This window comes from Gekko japonicus, unplaced genomic scaffold (genome assembly GCF_001447785.1).
Source record: "Gekko japonicus isolate JY-2015 unplaced genomic scaffold, Gekko_japonicus_V1.1 scaffold514, whole genome shotgun sequence".
In the NCBI taxonomy this organism is placed as follows: Eukaryota; Metazoa; Chordata; class Lepidosauria; order Squamata; family Gekkonidae; genus Gekko; species Gekko japonicus.
The window spans coordinates 304,171-329,883 of NW_015168665.1; the positions used below are offsets into that span (position 1 = coordinate 304,171).

The window sequence follows — 25,713 nt, forward strand, 5'->3', positions numbered from 1 at the left end:
TTCACGTCAAAAGGCTGTGGAGAGTGTGAACTCTCCATGTCTGTCCTCTGCAGTCCCTTCTTTGCCCTGTCCTCACTGGCAATCTCCCATCCCCACCCACTCTGTCACAACATGTGATGAACTGACTCAGGAAGATTTTTAACAGACTCCCAGATGGGGGCCCTGTAAAATTAAACAAACAGAAAAAAATATGCCAGCCCTGAAGTAATACTCTCCAAACCAGCCCTATTCCCCACTCATGGTTACTTGGCTGCCTTCATTTTCATTTGTGCAGTATCAGAAAAGGAGAAAATAGAGCTGTGATCCAAACTGTGCTCTAAATTTAGACCTGTTAAAGTTTCAGGAGTGTGTGTGTATGTGGGAGGGGAGTTCTCTTGTGGCTCCAATGTTGGGTTTTGAAATCAAGGGAAATATACTTGACGCTGCCAGATTTCTTCAGTCATTCTGGAGGCTTGTGAAATCACTGTTATGCCAAACATTTGTTCTGGGCATGTAACAAAGCTTGTTGACATGTGCCCTGGGTTATTGGAGGGTATTTCTGACTTGTTGCCATGAGTACTGGCAAAAGCAGGAAACAAAAATATTGTCTTTTTCTGCAGATCATGGATGACTCTGCACTGATAGCTCTTCAGCACAGTGCTGGAGTGACTGCTGTTGGTGTTGTGGTTTAAAACCGACACCATGATGCTGTGGTCTCCCAGGGTTAAAAATAGAAGACAAATCTCATCAGTTGCAAATGGTATAAACTAGCATTTTACCAGCAGCTGTTTGGCAGGTGGAAGAGGTACTTTTTCTTTGTTCAGGTTTCTCAAATAGGTACCACTTGTGCCACTGGGATTCTCCTCCAACCCTTGTTTTGTAAGCTATTGACCTAAGTTATTGGCACCAATGAAGGGACGACTTGGAGAAGTTAATTAGTGATGTAATCACCAAGAAGGTAGCAAAGATAGTCTCCATTACTTATAGTGCTGCTAGTTTGTTTCTGGGCACAATTCAAAGCATTGCCCTTGACCTATAAAAGTCAGGGACATACAGAGAGGATCTCTGATGCAGGTCATATCAGATGAGAAAGCTCCAGTAGGAGATAAATTAGTCTGAAGCCCCTTGGATTTTGCTGCTTAGTGTTTCTGAGGTTTGGCTAGTAGTCAGGAAAATCGGCCGCAGTGCTAAGTCAAAGCACTACGGTCAGGGTCACAAAATGGTTTGGCCCTCCCTGGCCCTAGGGATGCCAGGCTGGTATCGACCAGGACCAGGGCTTTTTCCCTGGCAGCTCCAACTTGGTGGAATGAGCTTCCAGAAGAGACCAGGGCCCTGTGGGACCTTTCACAGTTCTGCTGGGCCTGTAAAACAGAGCTCTTCCACCAGGCATTTAGGTAAGGAGCTGCGCTTCATCATTTATGCCCTGTGCCAATTCCATTTCCAGCCTGGCCCTGCCGATGGTGGATCCTACCGCTGAATGTATGTTTTCATATGCACTCTGTACCACCATCGCTATGTTAATGGTTTTAATAACTATGTTGTGTCTTTTTATATTGATATTTATACTGTTGTTTTATCTATTGTTTCTTATGTAAGCCGCCCTGAGCCTGCCTCGGCGGGGAGGGTGGGGTAAAAATCAATCAATCAAATAAATAAATGCCAATTTTCTATTATAATTATTTCTGTGGGTTTGGGAGCCCACAGGAAACCTCCACTGAAGGTAAGGATTTCTGTCAGTGGAACAGGTCTTCAAGGAAAAGGTAGGATTTGAGGAGCAAGCCAAAGGAAGTGGGAGAGATGGCATCACGCACAGGTACTCTAGGAAGCCGTTCCAAGCACAGGGGGCAGCACGGGGGAGAGGCATTTGGAGGAGTAGGAGATCTTTAGATGGCCGAGGATGGTGAAGCTAGTGGAGCAAACATCATATGCGAGGATTAATTGGGAGCTATGGTTCATTTGTTATCAAATAGGTAGAGTTGCCAATCTCCAGGTGGGGCCTTGAGATTTCCTGGAATTACAGCTGATGTCCAGGCAACAGAGGTCAATTCCTCTGGAACATGGTAGCTTTGAGGATAGATTCTATGGGATTATACCCCACGGAGGTTGCTTCCCACCCCAAATCCTGCCCAAAGCATCAGGGATTTCCCTGCTGTAAACAGGATGCGTTAGGACTGAGCCACATTTTTTAGAGTGTTGCTTTTTAATGGGGAGCCTTTTGTTAGCATGTAGGCACTCTGGCAAAAAAAAACCAAAACACAACCCAGTGAAACATCCTCAGTTTTCACACAATATCCAGGACACTAATAACAATTTGGACAAAGCTGCGCGAAAGCCCACAGAGGCTGTTTTTTAAGTGCTAAGGAACTGTGTGTAAGGGTTTCAGTTGCACGGCTCAGGGAAGCTTCTGAGTCTTTGGAGCAAAGAAGTCATGAAATCCCAACTGATGCTCCTTAAGCCTTTCCCCCAACCCATGTGCCCCCCCCCAGCCTTGTTTGCGGTCATATGTTTACTTGCTTTTGAGGTCTGGAGTGTTTTGCACACTTCCAAGTTAGACAACCAAATAGATTCTTTGTAGTGGTATGTTTGATGCAAACCACATATCTTTACAGCATATGTAAGACTAGTCACCTTTTCTCCATATTATAGAATTAAAGCTAAGATGGTGGTGGTGGGACCCTTCTATTCTACCATAAAATATGCCGGAGCTGTGCTGCTTTCAGTTGGTGCTTGGAGAGGGGATTTGGTACTTGACAAGTACCAGGTATCAGTATCACCAAATAGTGTTGGTAAAAATACCTTTAGCTGCACAGCTTCCACTTTGCTGCTTTCTGGTTACTTTCAACACCTGCAACTGTAGGCAAAGTTGAAGTCTGGATTTTGCTATATCTGTTTTTGAACTATAAATTTGCAGGCAGTCCTGTCTGGAATTAAAATTTCATACAGCTCCTCAATAATTCTGCTTGCTCTGTTCTATCAAACAGTTTCTTGTGTTTGAATCTGTCCTGTTAATATGAGCAGGCACATAAGATTCCTCCTAGATGCATGGTAGTTGGCACAGGGAAGGAGCTGTAAAATGTTCACTGCTCCTTTTAAAAATTTCTTTTTGTAAAATGGACCTTCATCCTCTTTATCTTCTCTCCTGTAAAACAGCTACACTTACTGGCTGGATTAGGAACAGCAGTCTTTTCTTTTCAGCCTGAACTTTTCCTCTTTTGCTGGCATGAACTAATCTGATAGTTTTGTTTCAAGTGTGTACTTAATTGCTCTCACATATATCAAGATGTATAGCCATGTTAGTCTGTCTGTAGCAGTAGAAAAGAGCAAGAGTCCAGTAGTACGTTAAAGACTAATAAAATTTAAGACGCTAAACTGCAGGCTGTGGGAAGTCGGTAGTTCAGGAGTTCGAGACCCAGGTGCCGCATGACGGAGTGAGCTCCCGTCTCTAGTTCCAGCTCCTGCCAACCTAGCAGTTCAAAAGCAAGAAATTGCAAGTAGATAAATAGGTACCACTTCGGTGGGAAGGTAACAGCGTTCCGTGCGCCTTGGTGTTTAGTCATGCCGGCCACATGACCATGGAAACGTCTTTGGACAGCGCTGGCTCTTCGGCTTTGTAACGGAGATGAGCACCGCAACCCTAGAGTCGGACTCGACTGGCTTTCGAGCAAGGGAACCTTTACTTTATGAGCTTTCATAAGTCAGTGCTTACTTCTTCAGATACAGGTAGAATATGAGTCTCAGTACTCATTTCATCTAGATTTTTCTCCTTTCTCTTATTGGCTGTTCTAGTTTGTTTACTTTGTGTATGATCACCTATACTTAGGGTTGCCATGCCATGTCCCTGCCCATCAAGCTCCCATGGCAACAGGTGGGAGCTTGAGGGCAGGGACTTGGAAAGGTGCATGGTACTCTGCGTGTCATGACATCACTTCCAGGTATGTCAAGGTATAATGCCATATAGTCCACTCTCTAGGAATTTCTGGAAATTCTGTGGTAAAACAGGAAGTGATGTCACAGCACACATGATGCCTGACTTCTTAATTTTTTCTCCTGTCTCGCTCAGAATGGCAGTGGGCAACAAGGGCTATTGGCAGGAAGCTTGGTAGCCCTCCCTATAGCAGTACCATTTTGATCAGAAGTTAGGAGTGAATTAACAAGAAATCTGTAAGTCATCCATTTTAAAATAAAAACTACGATGGAGAAACAGGGATATAGATGCTTTTTGTGTTCAAACCTGTGTTAAGGAACTGTCAGTACACATATGTTTCCTGAACTATTCCATGCACAGAGAGCATCAGTGGGATGATGAAGTGATTTTTCATGTGCATGGGTCCTTGCAGCATCAAAACCAGGCAGGGTATATTTTTAGTGTTGGTGCATCATGCTCCAATTAGATTTATCCTGCTTTGTCATTTTGTATATGCCGTATGCCAAATGAAGCGTGTATTTTACTTTCATAATCACGTCTTCGTTCAAGGACTTCCGTGAGCCTTTCAGTAACCATAGTTTGTAAGTCTCCATTTAGGGCAAGGTTTCACACCGTGATTTTATCAGCCTTTTAAAAACCTTTCTAGAACTCCATTTCATAGTTGGTGAGAAAAAACTGCACTGAGCCACACATTTATATTACACCTGGGTCTGTTCAGTATTACTTATCAGACAACAGGTACTCTGTGGCATTGTACCCTACTGAGGTTCATGTCCTCCCAGGCTCCACCCCCAAATCTCCAGGAATTTCCCACCTTGGGGCTGGCAAGCTGCCCCCTTCTGGTGGCTATGGAGGACTCGGCAGCCCTAGTTCTATGCAGGGAATGGTTGTAGCAACAGGGAAGTGTTGCTAGGCATTCTTTGAGTTCTTCTAACACTACAGCTTTTGGGTGAAGAGAAAGCCTGAAACTCATCCACGGCTTTTATTTTCTAAGGGCAAGTCTTCGTAAGCTCAAAATTACACGTTAAATGGAATATTACAATATTTTTCCTGGGTTTCCCTTTTAAAATACAAAACAGTCTGGGGAGGCCTGTTAGGATTGCCAGGCAACCAGTGGGAGTTGAAGGGCAGGGACACTGAGAGGCATCCCCCCCCCTGGAAAAGTAGTGCATTGGGAAGAGGGTTTTAAGAGTCTTATGAAATGACAAACAGGGTGGAAAAAAAAACCCTGCTATCATTGATTTCTCCAAACATTTGTTGGTCCAAATGGGTGATTTGCTGAAGCTCTGGTGGGTGACTGGAAAGGCTTTTTGCTGGTATACCAAGGACGGTTCAATCAGCCACAGCTCCCGTGCAAGTCTTTTATATTGTGGGGGAAAAAAACCCATATATAAATTGGAGTTTGCCAACATTGGAGCCAGTTGTTGTGTGTCATTTGCCATCTAATGAGTGTAAGTGACTCTGCATTTATGTGGTATGAAACTTGGGGAGTTAATGTGGGTAACATTGTTCTCCAAGGGTATCACAGTACAAGGAGACAGACACATTCCCTGTTTGGGGCAAATGGTGTCTGAGTCCACAGATTCCACTGCATTTCGGGTTGGCAACTCCTGGCTGGGAAAATAACGAGCTTTTGGGGGTGGAGCTTGGGAAGACTGAGGTTTGGAGAGGGGAGGGACCTCTGCCAGTTATAACGCCATACAGTCCACTCTCCAAAGCAGACACTTTCTCCAGGTGAACAAATCTCAATCACCTGGAGATCAGTTGCAATTCTGGGAGAGCTTCAGGCCCCACCTGGACGTTGGTAATCCTAGCTGCGTTAGATGTCCATGATTCGTCCCTGATCACTGTCTATGATGTTAATGTGATACCTGGCTCTGAAACTTTCATCAAAAGAAAGCTGTACAACTCTTTCTGATGGCCACAACCCCAGTGTTAAAGGGCTTTTTGTTTATTTCATTATATTTTTATCCTGGCCCTCCTCCAGAATGGGGCTTGGGGCGGTTAACTATATAGGAATACAGTATAACAACAATAAAACTATAACTCTAATACAATCCAACTAAAACTCCACAGCTTTTTGCATTTTCTATACAGTATCTTTTTTTGTAAGAATATGTTTGAAACTAGAATGTACCTCACCCACAGTGAGCATATTCTACTGTTTGGTCTGATTCATTTCAGGGTACGTGAGTGAGTGAGAACCGGAAAGCAACTCCATGTTCCTGTTCTATGGGGCATGCTGTTCTCCTGTATTTTATTAAAGCAATAATATTAAAAATTGTATCAAGTACACATTTTCAGTGTGGGTTTCCTGTTCATAAGTGAAGTGCCTCAGGTGCTTAGTAATTTGACATTCTCCACAGCACTATGGATCCTGTTAGTTCGTTAATACAGGAGTGGAAAAGAGAAGCACTTTTTTGTTTCTGAAGCTGGTCCTAGCCAGGCCTGGAGAAAATGTCTGTCTGGAATGATGGAGCAAGTGTCTTTAAGACTCACTAAAGGCCTGTTCACATGTAGTGTACACTTGATTTTTCTTTATACATGTGCTGAATAATTCTCATATTCAACAGATGTACGACTGAATGTGTTCTTAAAAGAGCACATTTATCCAGGTCCTTGTCTTTGCTTTTGTTTTTGATGTGAATACATATTTGTTTGTTCTTACAGGCAGATGTACTCATGTACAGGTTGCTAACTTTCAGGTGGTGGCTGGAGAATCTCCTGGGATTACAACTGATCTCCAGGTGACAGAGATCAATTTACCTGGAGAAAATGGCCCCCTTCGGAAGGTGGACTCTATGGTATTACACCCCATTGAAGTCCCTTTCTCCCCACCCTCCTCAGGCTCCACCTCCCAAATCTCCAGGTGTTTCTCAACCTGGAGTTGGAACCCTATTCTCACTCCAAGTAAGGTGGTTTCTTTATATTTAGTTCTGTCTTCAAATTCAGCACCCAGAGTATAGTATGCAGGTGCCATAAATTAGAACTTGTATGACTGTGTTTGTCAGGGAGTGTAATAGAAATCATACGATGAACCCAGTTTATACACATACACATTGGCTTGGTTTAGACATAGCCCCAAATCATGATTTATTTTAGCTATGGCTAGTATGTCAAAACAGTATTTGACACAGATAATTCAGTTCCTGGTTTGCCTTGACAAATGCAGGTTTCATCACATCCAGTCTTTCCCATGGTTGGGCCAGCACACTCATTCAGCCTAGCCTGCATTACAGGATTGTTGTGAGGATAAAACAGGATAGGAGAGCAATGTAAGCTACTTTTGGTCCCCACAGAGAGAAAGATGGACAGCCCTTAAAACAGGCTTCAAAATGCTGCACGATCACAATGATAAATGATATTGTAGAGGTGGAGATTCTCCAATCAACTTTTGCAGACCACAATCCATTACTGTTGATTTTGCAAGACACTTCGAAAAAGACTAGATGGTCCATAAGATCCAGAGTTTGTAGCCAATTCAAAAAGAGAATTTCAAGAATTTTTCAAATTAAATATCCAACCTGATATCTCAATAGATGTAGTTTGGGATGCCTTTAAGGGATATGCAAGATGTTGGCTTATTAAACAAAATGCGTGGAAGAGAAGAAGAAAACAAAAATATATACAAATTGAAGAACAAATTAAATAAGAAGATAAGATGAAATCAGACCCAACAACAGAATATTTAAGGATTAAAATAAAAAATTTACAGCACCAATTATATTTTTTAATAGAAGAAATTGCAAAGAAAATAATGTTCACAAAACAAAATTATTTTGAAAATGCAAATAAACCAACAAGATGGCTGGTGTATAAGTTAAGGAAAGAATCAGAAAAAAACCATATAAAAACAATTAAGAATGAGGCGGGGGAATAAAAAAATTCCCTTAAAGAGTTAAAGAGTATCATTGAAATATTCTACAAGAATTTGTATCAGAAGGGAAATGCTAATCAGGAACAGATCAGATAATTCTTTAAAGTTTATAATAAAAAAGAGTTCACAGAAGAACAAAGGAAGATTTTAAATGAAGTGATCTCCTTTTCTGAAGTAATTGAAGCAATCAAGAATCAAAAGAAAAAGAAAATCCCCAGGCCCAGATGGATTACCCGCAGAGTTTTATTAGATATTTGAGGATCAAATAGCATTACTCTTGAAATATACTATTCAAAATATATATGAACAAAAGAAGTTACCAGAGTCTTGGAATCAAGTATTGATTACATTAATACATAAACCAGAAACAGAAGAAAAAGAAATCAGGAATATAGACCAATTTCACTTCTTAACGTTGATTATAAAATTTATGCATATAACTTGGCAAACAGATTGAAGAAAGTTCTCCTGCAGACAATACATCAAGATCAATCTGGATTTTTACCTACTATTTTGAATGTATTGGAGTACTTTGAAGCACACCCTGAAAAACAAATGGCACTTATATTTTTAGATGCAGAGAAGGCTTTTGATAATATCACATGGGCCTTTATGTTAGAACAATTATTGGCCTGGCAATGTGGAGAATATTTTTATGCAATGGTGAGAGCAATATACATGAAATGATCTGCTAAAATTATAGTAAATTGAGATCTCTCATAAAACATTGAAATTGAAAAAGGGACTAGACAAGGATGTCCATTATCGCCACTTCTATTTATTTTTGCCCTTGAAACATTGAATGATTTGATAAGAAGGAATACTGCAATTAAGGGACTTAAGGGAGAAGAGTATAAATTACAAGCATTTGCTGATGATTTGGTTTTTATTTTGGATGATCCACAAACATCCATAATGCATCTTTTGAATCTGATAAAAGAATATGGACAATTTGCAGGACTAAAAATCAATTTTAAGAAGACAAAGATATTGACAAAAAATTGTACCAGAGAACAGATTCAAAAACTTCAAGAAGGCTTGGGCATTGAAGTTCAGAAGAAAGTGAAATACTTAGGAATAAATTTAACCAACAGATGCAGCTCCTTGCTAAAAGATAATTATATGAAGCTTATATTGGCTATCAAAAAAAGGCTTAGAAAACGGGAAACATTTATAATTGTCTTTTATGGGAAGAACAGCTACAGTAAAGATTAATGTGTTACCGAGACTTATTTTTTTATTTCAAACAATACCAATTTTGAAAAACCAAAAGTATTTTAAAGAATTCAATAAGTTGGTAAGGCAGTTTTATCTGGCAAGGGGAAAAACCTAGAATCAAATTGAAAGTTTTACAAGATTCAAAGGAAAGAGGAGGTTTTGTGTTACCAGACTGGGAGTGTTACTATAAAGCAGCAGCCCTGACTTGGATGAAGTAATGGATTATATTGGAGAACTCAAGATTATTAAAATTAGAAGGACATGATTTAAAATTAGGATGGCATGCATTTGTCTGGTATGGGAAAAGTTATAACCATAAATACTTCAAACAACATACGATAAGAACAGCATTACTAAAGGTATGGGAAGAGATTAAAAAGATGTGTTATACTAAAATACCAAGATGGGTTTCACCACTAGAAGCCTTTATAAATCCCATGACATTCATGAAGGAGCAACTAGGGAGATATGATGAACTGCTAGATAACCACAATAAGTTAGTACAGCAAGACACTCTTAAAAAGAAAAAATATACATTTGAACTGGTGGGAGAGGGCACAGTTAGACTCTAGATATGTAAAAGATAAAGTTGCTGTGTTTTATGACTCATATATAGAGAGCTGGATAAAATCTTGATGAGTATAGAAGGAAAATATATAAAAAGATGTTATACTTTGTTATTAGAGATAAAAATGCAAGATGAAGTGGTAAAAGAATCAATGATTAAGTGGGCGCAAAACTTAGGTCATAATATACAACTTGAGCAATGGGCTAAGGTGTGGAAAACCAACATGAAATTTACAAAAGCTATCTCATTTAAAAAAAAATATTTACAAAATGTTTTGTAGATGGCATATGACCCCTGAAAATTTAGCTAAATGGTATCCAAACATGTTAAATTTGTGTTGGAAATATAACCAAAAAACTGGCTCTTTTTTCATATGTGGTGGACATGTAAGGTTACAAGAAGTTTTGGTTATGGATACATGAGATACTACAAAAAATGCTAGAAATAACAGTACCATTTGTACCAGAATTGTTTTTATTAAATATTGTACCACAGAATTACAAAAAACCAGAAGTATATTTGATTTTACATGTAAGAACAACAGCCAGGATATTGTATGCTAAATATTGGAAAAAAGAAGAAACTCCAACAAAAGAAGAAATGATATATAAATTAGTGGAAACAGCAGAAATTGAAAATTTAACTTTGCAACTACAAGATAAAAAAGAAGCAACGTTTGAGAAAGTCTGGTCAAGATTATACAAATGGATAGAAATTTACTTTAGAGAACTGATAATGTGATTACAACCAAGAGTAGAACTGATCTAACATTGTATATAAACTGAAACAGGTGTAAAAGAAAACGGACTTACTATACTATGGAAACTTTAGTAGAGACAAGAGTATATGCTCTTGTGTTTAATGTTTGTTTGTCTTATGTCTTATTGTTTGTCTTATGTTGTTGTTTGTTTCTTAACTTCTCTTTGAAACTAATAACATTTTCTTTTAAAAAAATGCTGCACTATCAGAGTACCAGGAGGTGAAGAGTTAAATCTCCTCAAGAATGGTGAACTTTGAGTGACAGGCTACTCCAAGCATTTTGATTGACCAGTTCCAGCTAAGGGCAGAAATTTTTATTAGCTGGGTTCTGAGGGGGGAAGGGGCATTCTGGCAGATTCCTGATTTGAGAGGAGACGATTCTGTGCCTTAACTGTTGTATATTTGCTCTGAGGAAGAATTCAGTTGAACTGAAAACGTCTGAGTCTCTGCCTGTGCTGAAAGCAATTTTACACAGACATAAGAACTGGGAATGAGATTTGGCAAGGTTGTTGGGTAGTGAGATGAGACTCCCATTCAGGCCAAAGGAAAGGGGATATATCTTGGGGAATAAGAAGCATCCCTGCTCAGTTAAATAGGGAGAGTTATCTCTGGGAGGAGGAGATCCCTAGTCTGTTGGGAAAGGAAACTGCTTGAGACACCTCAAGAGCTAAATAGAAATTAGGGATTAAAAGGAAGGGAGTTAGGTGCTGAAAGAGGGTACCAGCCTCAAGGAAATAGGAGGAGAAATAGGAAACGCTATTAAGAAGCATTGTAGTGTTTGGAAAACACAGAGAAAAAGTCTCTCGATATTAAGATCTTAATAACTAAGAAAGTAATCTTCAATAACTCTCATTTGCCTGCATAAAGAATTACAGTCTGTACAACCACTGATTTTTGCCTCAAAGTTCACAACTCTTGATTACACCTGACCTTCCCCTGTCTACTGTTTGACTTTTGTTTGACTTTTACATCATCTCAAGTGCCATTTGAAGGGGTTCGACCCAAGAGGCTTCTTATTCTTCCCTCAGGTTCCAGGGCTGGGCTAAAAGCCAAATCATGTCTCTGTGACAGGGTGGGACAGACAGTCTTTTAAAGACAAGAAAGCCATGTTACTTGGGGCAGCTCAGTCACAGAAGGGAACAAAATTTTGGAGGGAAAACTCTACCTCTGCGAGAGGGAAGTATGAGGGGCCATCATAATGGGGTATGCATGAATAAATAAATACTGTAGATACATTGCCTGCTGGTTTCATCTGCATAGTTAGAAGCATCTGGCATGATGGCAAGAACAGATTGCAAGATTTGTCACCTTTCCCTTTAGTTGAAAATGTGGGCACCATGTGCCAGCAGTACTACATTGCAGCAAACACAGCCACATCTATTTTACATGTGCAAAAATTAACACAACAGCAACAACAACTTTTTAAATGGACAGTTTTCATGAGGGCATGTGAAAATTTGTATGTGTGAAGTGATCTAGACCTGAACAGCTCCACAGCTGTTGACAGACACCAAGTTGCACTGTCATAAGGCACACAGAGATACCAAAGTAGTAAATCTCAACTAAAAAAATGTCAAACACATATTTTGTTTCCTACAACAATATGCCTTTTTAATTTAAGGGGGTGTCAGCTAAGAGAAAGCAGTATCTAGTAGCACGTGTGCTGTTCTCACCCCTTTCTCCATTATCAGACATGTTCGAGGCTCACACATTCTACAGCTGGACACTTCCAGCTACTGTTTAATCTCAGTGTAATGTTATGATGCATAGGGAAAGCTTGCCTGCTCCTATTTAAATATCAACTAGTATTCCTTAATACTTTAAAGAATACAGTTTGCAAAAAAAATATTACAATTGCCTTTATATTAGTTCATTTCCCTAGGATATGCTGTACTTCTCTGATTTTCTTAGGTTTTGCAGAAGAAAATGTTGTGTCAAGAATGTATGATGTTCTTTAGCAAAGGATTTTGTTCATAATTACACTTAAGACCAGGGGTAATTTTATAGAAAAAAGAGGTGCAGGAGCTCATTAGGATAACTTATTTGCATATGCCACCCCCCTGACATCACTGGAAGTGTGTCAGAAGGCAACACCCACCAGTCAGGCTCCACTGGACTGTTTTGGATTGCTAGCTATTGGGGGGGGGGACGTGCAGATTTGTCCTTGCAGAGGAGGGAGAGTTTGTACCTGAATGAAACTTGATCTTAAAGGTGCCACTGGACTGTCTTGGACTGGGGGGGGCGGGGGTAGCTTTGCAACTTACCTGACTGCTTCTTGCTCTGACTGAGGGCTGCTGGGAGCAGGGGGTGGGGCTTGTTGCATGTGCCCGCCCCCTGGGCTCTTTACCGCTGGAGCTTCACTCCTGTGCACTCCTGCAGGAAACGACCCCTGCTTAAGACTGTGAAGCCTTATTTCTGTTGTGAAACTGGTGTACAATTATGTTGCTCAGTGTTTCGATAGGCATTGATTTATTAGGAAATTCCCTTGTTGGAAACTCTGTCTCATCAAGGGTGTTCTATACTATTACTCAATTAAATTCAGTTTGCATTTGGATGCTGAGGACAAATATAGCTCGCTATATGAAGGGGAAGTGTGTCAGTCTCCCAGACAGAGCATTTAAAGAAAGTCGGTAATGGAAATCCTACCTAATAAAGTCAACAATACATGGCAAATATGAATCAAAGACTTAGCATTGACTAATGGTGTTGGGTAGTATAGCTGTGCAGATTGATTCAGTACTACTAAATTATATGGCGTTAAACTAGTTTTCATACCTCCCAGAGATAGTGATCTCTCTCATCCGAGAACAGTGTGTGCTCTTTTCTCCAAAGCAAGACGGTTTTTGAATTGCTAATTAGTATCACACCAGAATGGTGACTTCTTTAAAGTGCTTCTTCAGAAACTTGGTTGCAAGAAATTTGGTTGTTGAGGCAGTATCAGCATCTAAATGGTGGTAGTTTATGAGTTGAAGGCAAAGGAGGGACTAGCCAGCAAATAAAATTCACTGAAGATCAGGGGGAGGTTCTAGAGCTTTAAACTGGGAAGGAGATCAAATTGTCTCACCATGGTTTTAGTCATAAACAGGGAACAGTAATGAGAGGAGATAGCAAGTATGTGTCCTGTTGTTGTGTGGTAGCCTGAGACAGGTGTATGTCTAGTTGTTGTGCAGTGCACTGGTCTGATCTAGAAAATTCTCCCACCTTGAACATAATTGGGATGGGGGAATATAGGAGAGGGGATGTGGCGTGGCATGGCATGGTATGGTACAACCTGATCTCAGAAGCTAAGCAGGATCGGTACTTGGATGAGAGACAATCAAGGAAAACTTCGCAGAGGAAAGCAATGGCAAATCACCTCTGCTTCTCAACTGGCCTTGAAAGCCCCTTGCTGGGGTTGCCATAAATCAGTGACTTGATAGCACTTCCTTACATAATGTTGGAGGTAGGGTAAGAAGTGTTTGAGTTTTGGTAAAATGTTTTTGGAAGTTGCTTGCTGTCTCTGTAGGTCAGAATGCTCAACTGGTCTTTGTATTTAAGTGTACTGTTCAGAAGACTCGCCCAGTTTAGGGATAATTAAGAAAAGAGATGTCACTGCTGAGAACCAACCATGAGTGACAGCTTCAAAGAAAAGGGAGGTACCTGATGGGAGGTAATTTTATTGTGAACAAGGTTGTCACCAGTGGCACTGAGGTGAACCTGCCTTGCTGACACAGGAGAAGAATCCAGAAGAAGGCCCGTTCCAATTGCATTTTGCATACAAGGAAAACATGCAGGGAGACTCAGGATTGGGTCAGCCGACTTGCATGTTCAGCAGAACTTCTGAAGACAGGCTGCATGTTTTGGCTTTGCTTATGAAACCTGTACCCTGCTTTCCCCTCCCCAAAACCAAACACAACAACATTGATTTTGCATGAGCAAGAAGCCGTTGCTTAGGGAGTCATGTGACATGCATGCTGGGATCTGTATTGACTACTCACAGAACATGCTGAGGAGGGGATCAGCATGTGCCCATTTCACCATCATGTCAGGGAGAACTGCCACCCAGGTAAGTGTCTGAACCAGCCTCAGAGCGCATGCCTGAACATTTAGTAGACTTCTCTGCCCAGTTAAGGGCATGGGTCTCTCAAGGCCAATCTTGTGCTGCTTTGCACAACCAGTAGCAGACTGGCAAAAGCCAGTCTTCGTGTTTGCGGTGGATGAAGGATCACCTCTGCTTTGGCTAAATGACCAAGCCATTTGGAGATTTATACCCAGAAGAATGAAATAGTTGTGCAAATGCAAAGGTTGAGACAAGGTGTGAATCTAAGCCAGGTAAGAAGTCTAGGAGGGTCACATCAAAGCTAACCATCAAGCCAGCTTGAGATCAAAACCTGTGGTAAGAGTGAGAAGTAGTGATCATAGCGGCAGCTTGCACTTAGGTGTTGATTGCAACATCAGATCTCTGGTACTCTGTCACCTTCCTTTAAATACTTGGTAAATGTTTTGGTTTTTAACAGTAGGCAAAACTGTTAAGATTTTTGTTGTTGTTCAGTCACACAGTCGAGTCCGACTCTTCGCGACCCCATGAACCAGATCCCGCCAGGCCTTCCTGTCTTCCACCGTTTTCTGAAGTTGGCTCAATTTCATGTTCGTTGCATCTCTGACACTGTCTAACCATCTCCTCCTTTGCCGTCCCCGTCTTCTTTGACCTTCAATCTTTCCCAGCATCAGGGTCTTCTCCAGTGAGTGCTCCCTTCTCATTTGGTGGCCAAAGTATTTGAGCTTCAGTTTCATTATCTGGCCTTCCAGGGAACAGTCAGGGTTGATTTCTTTTAGGATTGACTGATTTGATCTTCTTGCAGTCCAAGGGACTCTCAAGAGTCTTCTCCAGCACCATAGTTCAAAAGAATCTATTCTTCGGCGCTCGGCCTTCCTTATATTCCAACTCTCGCAGCCATACATGACTACTGGGAATACCATTGCTTTGACCATGCAGACTTTTGTTGGCAGGGTGATGTCTCTACTTTTTATCATGCTGTTTAGGTTTGCCATCACTTTCCTTCCAAGGAGCAGGCGTCTTTGCAATCTATCTATAAACACTTATGCAATCCTAGCTCCATCCTAGTTTTTGGAAAGCCTAGGGTTGCAGCATTTTCTAGAAACCAAATCCATAATTGCTTATGAAAATATATAACTGTTAAGATAAGAGTCCCCGTGATAGAGCTCCTCCTGAACTTTAGGGCAAAAAGGCTGTCCTGGGGGACATCCGTTCCAAGCAGTTTACCTTGCGCTGGAGGGACCTAGTGGGACGATCTTGGAAACAGGGGTAGACATTCATTTTAAAAAGGAATAAACGTTAAAATGAAAGAGCCCCGTTTGTTTTCACAGTAGATATAAATAGAGGGAGGGAGAATTAACTGTCTTTGTTTTCATTCGCTTGGCATTTCTGGCACTTAAGGAACATTCTCTGCTCCAGATTCCCTTCATTACAGCCCAGCATTGTGATGAAGTAAAGGCAGACCAATGTCCAACATCAGTTACAGGCAAGAGAAGACCCGTTTGAGTCCCTGGGCAGTGACCTAATAATGATTGTAAAATGAAATCAATGTAACAAATCAATGACAGCAAAACAAATTGAGATTTTTTGTTTTTGCATGCATACGTGTTTGGCAAAGTCCCTTTTAACAAAGAGACAAAGATTCACTTTCAGTCTGGTGTTTACCATTCTGATGTCTTTGATAACAAGTGCAGCAAAATCCCCTAATCTTAGATGGATGTGGTTGTTAGATGGATTTGTCATGAATGGAACTCTTATTTTTTCTTCTGACTGTAAACCCTTTTCCCCCAGAATGGGTGAAACTAATTTTGGAAGACCATTTCCTAAACCATTTGTTAAGCTTATTCTCGTTAATCTTTGAAATGTCACTCAGAATTTAATTATTTATACTTTGAAATACTGTGATGCTGCTGTGTAGCAGCTCCAGATCTTGAAAAGTAGCATGAAACTAAGCAAGCAAAGACAGGGTGGGGTGTCATGAATTGCAGTTGTGTACTAGATTTTCCATGCAGCTCTTCTTAATTTTTTTTTTTTAATGATTGCCGACTCCTACAAAGGGATATGATATTTTCAAAGTGGCTTAAAACCTCTGCCATGGTCTCTGCCTACGTGCATTTGGGTTTTATGAGGACACATGGTGAGGTGCCCATTGAATGTTGTCATCTCTTTTAGCATTTCAGTTCTATCTGCTTGAATGATTTGTTTTTTATGCTCTGTGCCTTAGAGACATTTTAGTCGTTTGAATTCTGGATGTTACCTTGCTGCTTATATCTTAATTTGTGGCTTGTGAGGCTATATCTTTGAGCATAGACAGAATCCTTGGAGAACTTAGCAATGTTTAAATATTTAATTGTAAAGACTGTGATTTTCTTTTCTTTCCCCATAACATGTGAAAAGCTGTTTTGAGCTTTTGCAGAACTTGGGTACTTGCAGAAGAAATGAATGTTTAGGGAGGAACATGGCTCAGTAGGAAAGCACATACTTTGCATACCGAAGGTCCTGGGTTCGATCCTTGGCACTTCCAGTTCAAAGAATCTCAGACAGCAGATGTTGGCAAAGACCTTTCTCTGCCCAGGATGTTTGAGAGCTGCTTCCAGTCGGAGGAGGCAATCCTGTAAAGCTAGAGAGGTGAATGATCTAATGTGGTATGAAATGGCTTTGTTGGGATAGTATAAAGAGTCAGTTTTAGGAGCAAAAAACCCCCAAACCAGAAGCCACAGTGCATGTGTGCCTAAAAGAGCTGCATAAACCCTTTCGAGTGGCAGCGTAATTACTCTATAATAGGATTATTCTTCAGAGAATCTGTAGAGATCTGCAATCAAAGTATATGTGGCGGCAGCTGCAGTGTCGAGTTATGTTGCCAGGTGGAAGGCATACTGAACAGTTGGCTTAGAGCTGGCTTGTGTGGTCATGCTTTCTGATACCATATCACCTTTTGCGATTTTTACTTCTGCAGCTTTAAATCTGGTTGAATTTACACATAAGATCCTGCATTGCACTCAGTTCATTGGCCAGGCTGCCATTGTGAACCTCACGCCTTCCCTCTCAAAATACACACAGAGACATGAGCTAGGGCCACCTCCTCCTGTGTTATCCTCAAATGACTTCTTGTGTTGAGTCTTGAATCTCAGTGCAATTTAGTACGCATGTTAGAAGTGCACATTGGTGAGCGAGCTGTTTATTTTAAAAGGGTGAGGTGTATGCAGAAAGAGCTGCAGAATCCTGGCTCAGGTCACCAATGAAAAACGAACACAGCATTTATTGCATGGAGGCTTTATAATGGGATCTGAGCTGCTAAAAAAGATTCCTCTCTCTCTCTTTGTCATTGTCTTCTGCCGGTGGGGTGAAGAACTGCTTGTTTTGTCCTTCAGGTAGTGAAGGGCGGGGTATAAATCCAATCTCTTCTTCTTGTTGTTGTTTGGCATGCCACCAATAATGATGTATATTGTGTTTAATGAATTTGTCTTAATGCATTTTTACTTTTAATGGAAGCCACCCTGAGCTTACTTTGGCGGGGAGGGTGGAATACAAATTGAAATAAATAACTGAATAAAATAACTGAATACAATAAAATAAAGTCCGATTCTCCAGATAAGAGTGTGCTAGTCTTTTTTTAAAATTTTTAATTTTTACTGTTTTTTTAAAAAGGAAGGAAGGTAGGGAAATAGGGAATGGGGGGGTACAAAGCGGGGGGGGAAGAAAGTGCTTACAATTACTTCTGCAGACTCTGTTACATTACATTAATTATTCTACTTGTACAATCAGGGTAATTCTTTGTGTTAAATCTGGTCACTTAAGTCCATACATTTCTTGATATCTGCAAAAAAACTAAGTTATTGCTTTTACATCACAATAGCATTCTGTAACTTCTTAGAGGAAGTTTATACTGTCTTATTACCATAATTATAGGAGCTGCGGTGGCTCAAGTGGTTAAGACGCTGAACTGCAGGTTGTGGAAGGTCAGTAGTTCAGCAGTTCGAAACCCGGGTGCCGCATGATGGAGTGAGCTCCCATCGCTAGCTCCAGCTCCTGCCGACCTAGCAGTTCGAAAGCAAGAAATTGCAAGTAGATAAATAGGTACCACTTCGGTGGGAAGGTAACAGCGTTCTGTGCGCCTTGGTGTTTAGTCATGCCGGCTACTTGACCACGGAAACATCTTCGGACAGCGCTGGCTCTTCGGCGTTGAAACGGAGATGAGCACCGCAAGCCTAGAGTCAGATTCGACTGGCTTTCGAGCAAGGGAACCTTTACCTTTACCTTTATTAGCATAATACTTTTTATTATCATAATACTTTATTAGCATAATACTTTTTATTAGCATAATACTTTTTATTAGCATATTTCAATTGTATTAATTTAATATCTATGGATTCTCATAGTCAAATCTTTTAAAGTCTCTTAATCTTTTACTACAAAACCAGTTTTTACTCATATAATTATGGATCCTTAATTTCCTACTGCTTATACATAGCCATTCTATCACTAAAGCATTCTAAAGATTATATATTAACCCTTAGGGAAAAGGACATACCTAATATTAAATTCAACTTCACATTCCTTATAAAGGTTTTCATACAAATACTAATACAATCTGTTTCAATTGTGTTAATTTCATATCTATGAATTCTCATATTCAAATATTTTATAGTTATAAAACCAATCCTTATGTAATTATGGATCCTTAATATCCTACTGCTTATACATAGCCATTCTATAACCAAAGGATTCTAAAAATTATATATTAACCCTAAAAGAAAAAACATACCTAATACTAATTTCAACTTCTCATTTCTTATAAAAATGTCCATACAAGTGCTAATAATATTTATCTTTTTCTACAGCCACACTAAATTCCATACAGCTGTTATTAATATTTGTTTTTAAATCACATTTTTGGTTTTGAGCTTTCCTAAAATTACATATAAAAACTATGTTGTAACACTTATTTCTGTTTCCGCTTTAATATCTACCTTGTAATATGTATTTCTCTTAACATTTGATTTTAAGTTTCAGTTTCTCCTAGTTCTATATCATTAAGTCTCACCAAATCTCATTAAATTCCATTTTAAATTATATTTAGCCTGCTGTAACAATTCCATCTTAAACAGTTCTCCCCCTCCCCTTTTTTTCTTCTTAAATTCCCAAGGTCTTTTCTTTTGGCGTTGTAAGTTGCTTCTGTAATATTCCATTATGGGGGTAGAACTCTCTCCTTGTTTGCTTGCTGTGTCCAAAAAGTATATATTAGATGTACTTGGAATCCCCCCCCCCCCCCGGCCCTCCATTCTGGTATCTTGTGATTCTCTTGCTTCACGCAGGCATGCAAAAAAAAATGCATCTGTATTCTCCATTTTCACAGTAGGCAGTTTAATCTCTGATATTTCCTCCTCTTCCAAAGTCCTCTTCCAAAGTCAGCTCTTCACTCAAATCTTTTGGTTCATTTAAGGGTTGTTCCAACAGATTTTCTACTTTGTTAAATTTGCAAGAAAGTTCCTGAACATGGTCTGCCAAAAGACACAAACTACGCTGCACTGGGAGCAGAGCTGCATCAAAAATGTTCTTAAGTGTTTCTGTTATCAGTTGAAAAGTAGCCATTTTTTCCACGGAGTAACTTAGTCAAATAGCAAGACCATCAAGGTTTGTTTAGACTAGACTCTAAAATCCACCAGATACTCTTCAATTTACAACCAGTTACATAAATAAAGGACAGCACAGTCAAATTCTTCTAATGAATTAGAGTCCCTTTGATGTTATTTCCTTTAGATTAAAAGCTGCTTCCAAATAGAGGGGGAGGGATAGCTAGATAGGCATTCCCCCCTCCCCTTTCTTTCTGAACTTTCTCACAGTCTGGTTGAGTTCCTGGTCTCTGTTTCAGCGAACATTTCATGCATGTACAGAGGGGGGGGAAGCTTACTTGTTGAGTATCTTCTTGCAGTTGATGTAGAAAGTGATTTATTGTAGAAATACGCTTAGTTTAGATTCTTACCAAGTCCGGCAGTCTCTGATAGTGCAGTCACAGCTTAGTGCGAATATGGCCATTGCTTCAGCTGGAGCTTCGAAGCAGACAAAAGACTCCAGATCCAAGCCGCCAGCAGTGTCTGGTTCTTTGTCATGCCCCCTGCTTCAGGGACCCCTCTCCTGAGGCCCCCCTAGGAGTTTGGATAGCCCAAACTCCCCCAAACCGTGAAATTTGAGTGGCTGCTGGAGCAGAGCTTCACAACTCACCTTGATCACGCTGTGCCAAATTGAAACCTCAAGAGTCTGCTGCTCTTAACCACTAAGCCACACTGGCTCTCTGCTTGGCATGCAGAAGGTTCCGGGTTCAATTCCTGGCATCTCCAGTTAAACGATCTGGCAGTAGGAGACATGAAAGACCTTGGCCTGAAACCCTGGAAAGCTACTGCCAGTCAAAGTACCAAGGGTCTGATTCAGTAGAAGGCAGCTGCATGTGTTCAAATGTTATTTTGAAGTTTGTCACCTCGGGGACCCTATTTGGGTGGAAAGGTGGCGCAAAAATGTTCTAAACAAATTAGTTGAAAAGTTTACTGAAGCATCATTTTAAACTCTTTGATATTGAATCAAGCTATATTTGCTCTGTCTGTGTTTGTCCGCAGTGCACAAACACTGTCATCTGTTGCAAATTGAAGCAGGACAGAAGCAGTTGAACAGTTTGCTGGTGGTGGTGAAGTAGGCTTCTGTTGAAGTGGAGGCTCAGAATAACTAACATACATTGTACTTCTCATTTAGAACAGAGGAATTACTGCAGAAGCATTCTGTCAAGAGCAAAATGGAACCTCTAGGTTCAGAGGCAGTCTATCCCTGAATATCAGCGACTGACAGCAACAATAGGGGAAGGCTCTTGTATTCATGTATGCCAACCTAGCAGTTCGAAAGCAAGAAATTGCAAGTAGATAAATAGGTACCACTTCGGTGGGAAGGTAACAGCGTTCCGTGCGCCTTGGTGTTTAGTCATGCCGGCTATATGACCACGGAAACGTCTTCGGACAGCGCTGGCTCTTCGGCTTTGAAACGGAGATGAGCACCGCAACCCTAGAGTCGGATTCGACTGGCTTTCGAGCAAGGGAACCTTTACCTTTACCTTTACCTTTACCTTGTATTCATAAGGGACAAGATGCTGTCCTTGATAGGGCTCAATCCAAAAAGGCTCTTCTTTTAATTTAGGTTTTATTCAGTTGATGGCAAAGAAGGCAACTCATGTGGTCTCACAGAATTAGTAAGATGTGTTTCAACATTCAATAGCCAATACTCAGTTTTTAACAAACTTATTAAATTGGCCTTCTCTTCCTTCTCATTTGTATTAATTTACTTAAAGAGGCCACTGTCCATATCCTCTTATACCAGTTCATCCATCCACAAACAGGACTGGTCCAAGGGTTTTTATTTTATTTATAAATTCAATTTATATGGCGTCTTTCCCTGAGTTCACAGGGCCCTAGGCCAGCTGCTAGCCAGGCATCCAGGGCTGCCACATATGAACCCAGGAGGGAGAAGGAGCTGCCACTACCATGTAAGCCAGGTGGTTGTGGAATCCAGTGGTAGCAGAACTGGTGGCTACTTGCTCCTTCCTTCCTCCCTTCTTCATGGAGATGAGGTGGGCTAGCAAAGGCAGGCCAGGTGAGCAGGCCCCAGATGACATATGTTCAGGTGGTAGCGCTGGAGCTGGGGCCACTGCTCAGAGTTGTCAGCTTGCCAAATCTGGCACTTCTTGACCTCGTGATGTCCTAGGCAATTGCCTAGGCCCATCTAATTGACCAGCTGAGACTGTCCACAAAGGGGTCCTTATGTTAATTTGTGCAACAGCTCTGCTTGTTTTCAGATATCGGCAGTCCAAACTCCATTGCTTTTTTTTTTTTTGATATCCCATTCTTTTGAGAGTATTTGACTGACCCTGTGCAATCTGCCTTGAGTCTCAGCAAGAAAGGCAAACTATAAATAACGTAAAGAAATAATGGCAAAGCCTTATGTGGAAATAACTGTAGGCCTGGTTTGTTTGTTTTCAGCATGAAATATTTCGCTTCGGTCACTATTTAACTTCCTTGCTTCTGCATCTGATGTCCTACATCTTAGACTTGGGAGAGCATTTTTCTCATGTTCTGTTCCATTTAGCTAACTTGCATTCAACGCTTTCCTCCCTCATTAGTTCCCGCTGACCTTAGTTATCTATAAATACCGCTTTCCAGCTCTTGCTGAACAAGTTCACATCTGTGCTCATGGCTCTCATCCGTTCTCTGATCTCTTCTTGCTGCTGCCTTTTCCTTCCAGTTCACCTGCTTGCTTCTGATGGGGAGGGATTCTGTCCTGCAGCTTTTATGGCCCTCCAAACCATAGATACATGCATCTTGTTTCAAAATAGATGGAGCCCACCAGTGCAATCCTATGCAGAACTACTTCACTTTATGTCCACTGATTTCCATAGGCATCTGTTTTCCTCTAGGGACTCCTTTCATTTTAGCAAGGGAGATGTCACTGTGAATGAACTTCCCTCACAGAAGAGTCAAATTTGCAGAGGTTTGAATCTCGGATGGGTTACTGTTGTTTTAGCCAAGGTATACTCCAGTATTGCCCTGACCTGGATAGTCCAGACCAGTGCAATCTCAGAAGTTAGTATTTGGATGGGAGACCTCCAAGGAATACCTGGGTCATGATGCAGAGGCAGGGAATGGCAATCCACCTCTGAATGTCTCTTGCCTTGAAACCCTATGGGGTTGCCGTAAATCAGCTGTGACTTGATGACATTCTCCACCATATCACCACATACTCCAGTAGCTTTCTATGTCCCAAAGTGGTGTACTTCTGAATATCAGATGTAGCGGATAGAGAACAGAAGAGGGATTGTGAACTCTATAGTACCCGAAACTCTATAGTTTTCCCGAAAATAAGCCCTACCCCCAAAATAAGCCCTAGCAGGATTTCTATGCATTTGTGGTATAAGCCCTAGTGTGTCTTCTTGAGAAAAAATAAATATAAGACAGTGTCTTATTTTCGGGGAAACACGGTACCTCTGCTAAACTTGTTGGTCTCTAAAGTGGTACTGGACTCAGATCTAGCTATACTTACTAAACTAGATGAACTAGCAAGGCAGTTCTTTGAGTATTCTGTATAACAGAAGAATACAGTATTTGATTGGTAGGAACTGAAGCGTCTTTACTAATTCTCGGCTTTCTAATGGGATTTTCAATTTCATCCAGTTTCATGGTGGATTCAAGGAATGTCACTGTCTTTACCATGAAGACCTTCTTTGTATTTTAGGTGGCAATTAAAAGGTTCTTACAGCTGGGCCCCCTCAAAATGTGAATTTTGTACAAAATGAATACTGCTGCAAGCACCACTGATTTTCCCTATGAAAACCTGGATGGTGTCCTGCAGTATTCCACACTCTAGTGCTGATGTTCCAGCACTCCACAGTTTCCAGCTATTCCTTACATTGGTTCTTTATTGGCTTGTTATTTTTTTTAGTGTTCTATTTTGTGTAAGCCAGAGTGGTTGTGGTTGTTTAAACCTCAGCCTCAATGTAGCAACAGTTCATATTGCAAAGTGGAAGTGAGTATTTCCCTAGGATTTACAAAGATGTGGCCCTGTGAACTAAGTCCCAATCCACATCGGCCCCCATCACACCTATTTCAAACATTACTTCATCCAACAAAGAGATCAGTAACCCTTTAGACAAGATGTGGGTTTCCCCAGCACGTAGACTGGCTTCCAAGTTGGGGGGGCGGGGAGAGACATTGCATGACTTTGCATCTGAGACTGTACCCCATGCAGGCATTGCATTGTGTGTATTGTCTTCCTCGTATGCATGCACAGTCCAAAAGTCAGTAACACAGCTATTTAGCCATAAGAACATAAGAGACGCCAATGTTGGATCAGGCCAAAGGCCCATCCAGTCCAACACTCTGTGTCACACAGTGGCCAGAAATACCAGTGCTATCAGGAGGTCCACCAGTGGGGCCAGAACATTAGAAGCCCTCCCACTGTTGACCCCCCCCCCAAGCACCAAGAAGACAGAGCATCACTTGCCCCAGAGCCCCTATCTATACTTTGTGGCTAATAGCCACTGATGGACCTCTGCTCCATATGCTTATCTAATTCCCTTTTGAAGCCGTCCATGCTTGTATCCGCCACCACCTCCCGTGGCAGTGAATTCCATGTGTTAATCACTCTTTGGGTGAAGAAGTACTTCCTTTTATCCATTCTAACCCGACCGCTCAGCAATTTCATTGAGTGCCCACGAGTTCTTGTATTGTGAGAAAGGGAGGAAAGTACCTCTTTCTCTACCTGTTCTATCCCATGCATAATCTTATAAACCTCAATCATGTCTCCCCTCAGTCGTCGTTTCTCCAAGCTAAAGAGCCCTAAGCGCTTTAACCTTTCCTCATAGGGAAAGTGTTCCAACCCTTTTATCATTCGAGTTGCCCTTTTCTGCACTTTTTCCAAAGCTATAATATCCTTTTTAAGGTGTGATGACGAGAACTGCACACAGTATTCCAAATGAGGTCTCACCATTGATTTATATAGGGGCATTATAATATTGGCTGATCCGTTTTCAATACCCTTCCTAATAATCCCCAGCATAGCATTTGCCTTCTTTATTGCAGTCACACACTGTCTCGACATTTTCAGTGAGCTATCTACTACAACTCCAAGATCTCTCTCTTGATCAGTCTCTGCCAGTTCAGACCCCATCAAAGTGTATTTATATTTAGGATTTTTGGCTCCAATGTGCATCACCTTGCACTTGGCCACATTGAACCCCATCTGCCATGTTGACGCCCACTTGCCCATCCTTGACAGATCCCTTTGGAGTGCCTCACAATCCTCACTGGTTCTCACCACCCTGAACAACTTCGTATCATCCGCAAATTTAGCCACTTCACTGCTTCCAACTCCAAATCATTAATGAACAAGTTAAAAAGCAGTGGACCAAGTACTGATCCCTGCGGTACCCCACTGCTTACCACCCTCCACTGAGAAAATTGCCCATTTATACTCACTCTCTCTGCACAAAAAGCCATCATATGCTACAAGTTTTGTGTATGAGAGAGGAAACGTTATGTGACTTTGGGGAAACTGAGCTAGATTTGACTCCTGTAGCACCTAAGAGACAAACAAGGTTTTTGTGGTATAAACTTTTGAGAGTCAAGGTTTCCTTAGTCAGATCCAAAATCTTATACCTCAAAAATGTTATTGGGCTCTAAGGTGCTACTGGACTGGAATCAAGCTCTTCTGCTACAGAGCGCAGACTAACATGGCTACCTTCTGAAACAATCAGTCTGAAACAATCAGATGGCTATCACCTCGGCAGATGATTTTACTGTAATGGCTTCCATCCTATC

General features: G+C 41.0%; 1 protein-coding gene across 5 annotated transcripts in view; it reads left to right on the plus strand.

Moving 5' to 3' along the window:
* Positions 1 to 25,713, plus strand: part of MITF (microphthalmia-associated transcription factor) — a 197,655-nt gene that overhangs the window by 46,216 nt on the left and 125,726 nt on the right. The window contains exon 1 of one of the 5 annotated variants that reach the window (XM_015415300.1): positions 14,091 to 14,115. The exons of the other annotated variants lie outside the window; for them this stretch is intronic. The gene's annotated coding sequence lies outside the window, so the exon portion shown is untranslated. Of the gene's footprint in view, positions 1 to 14,090; positions 14,116 to 25,713 lie in introns of those variants that run through there. 5 annotated transcript variants of the gene reach the window in all.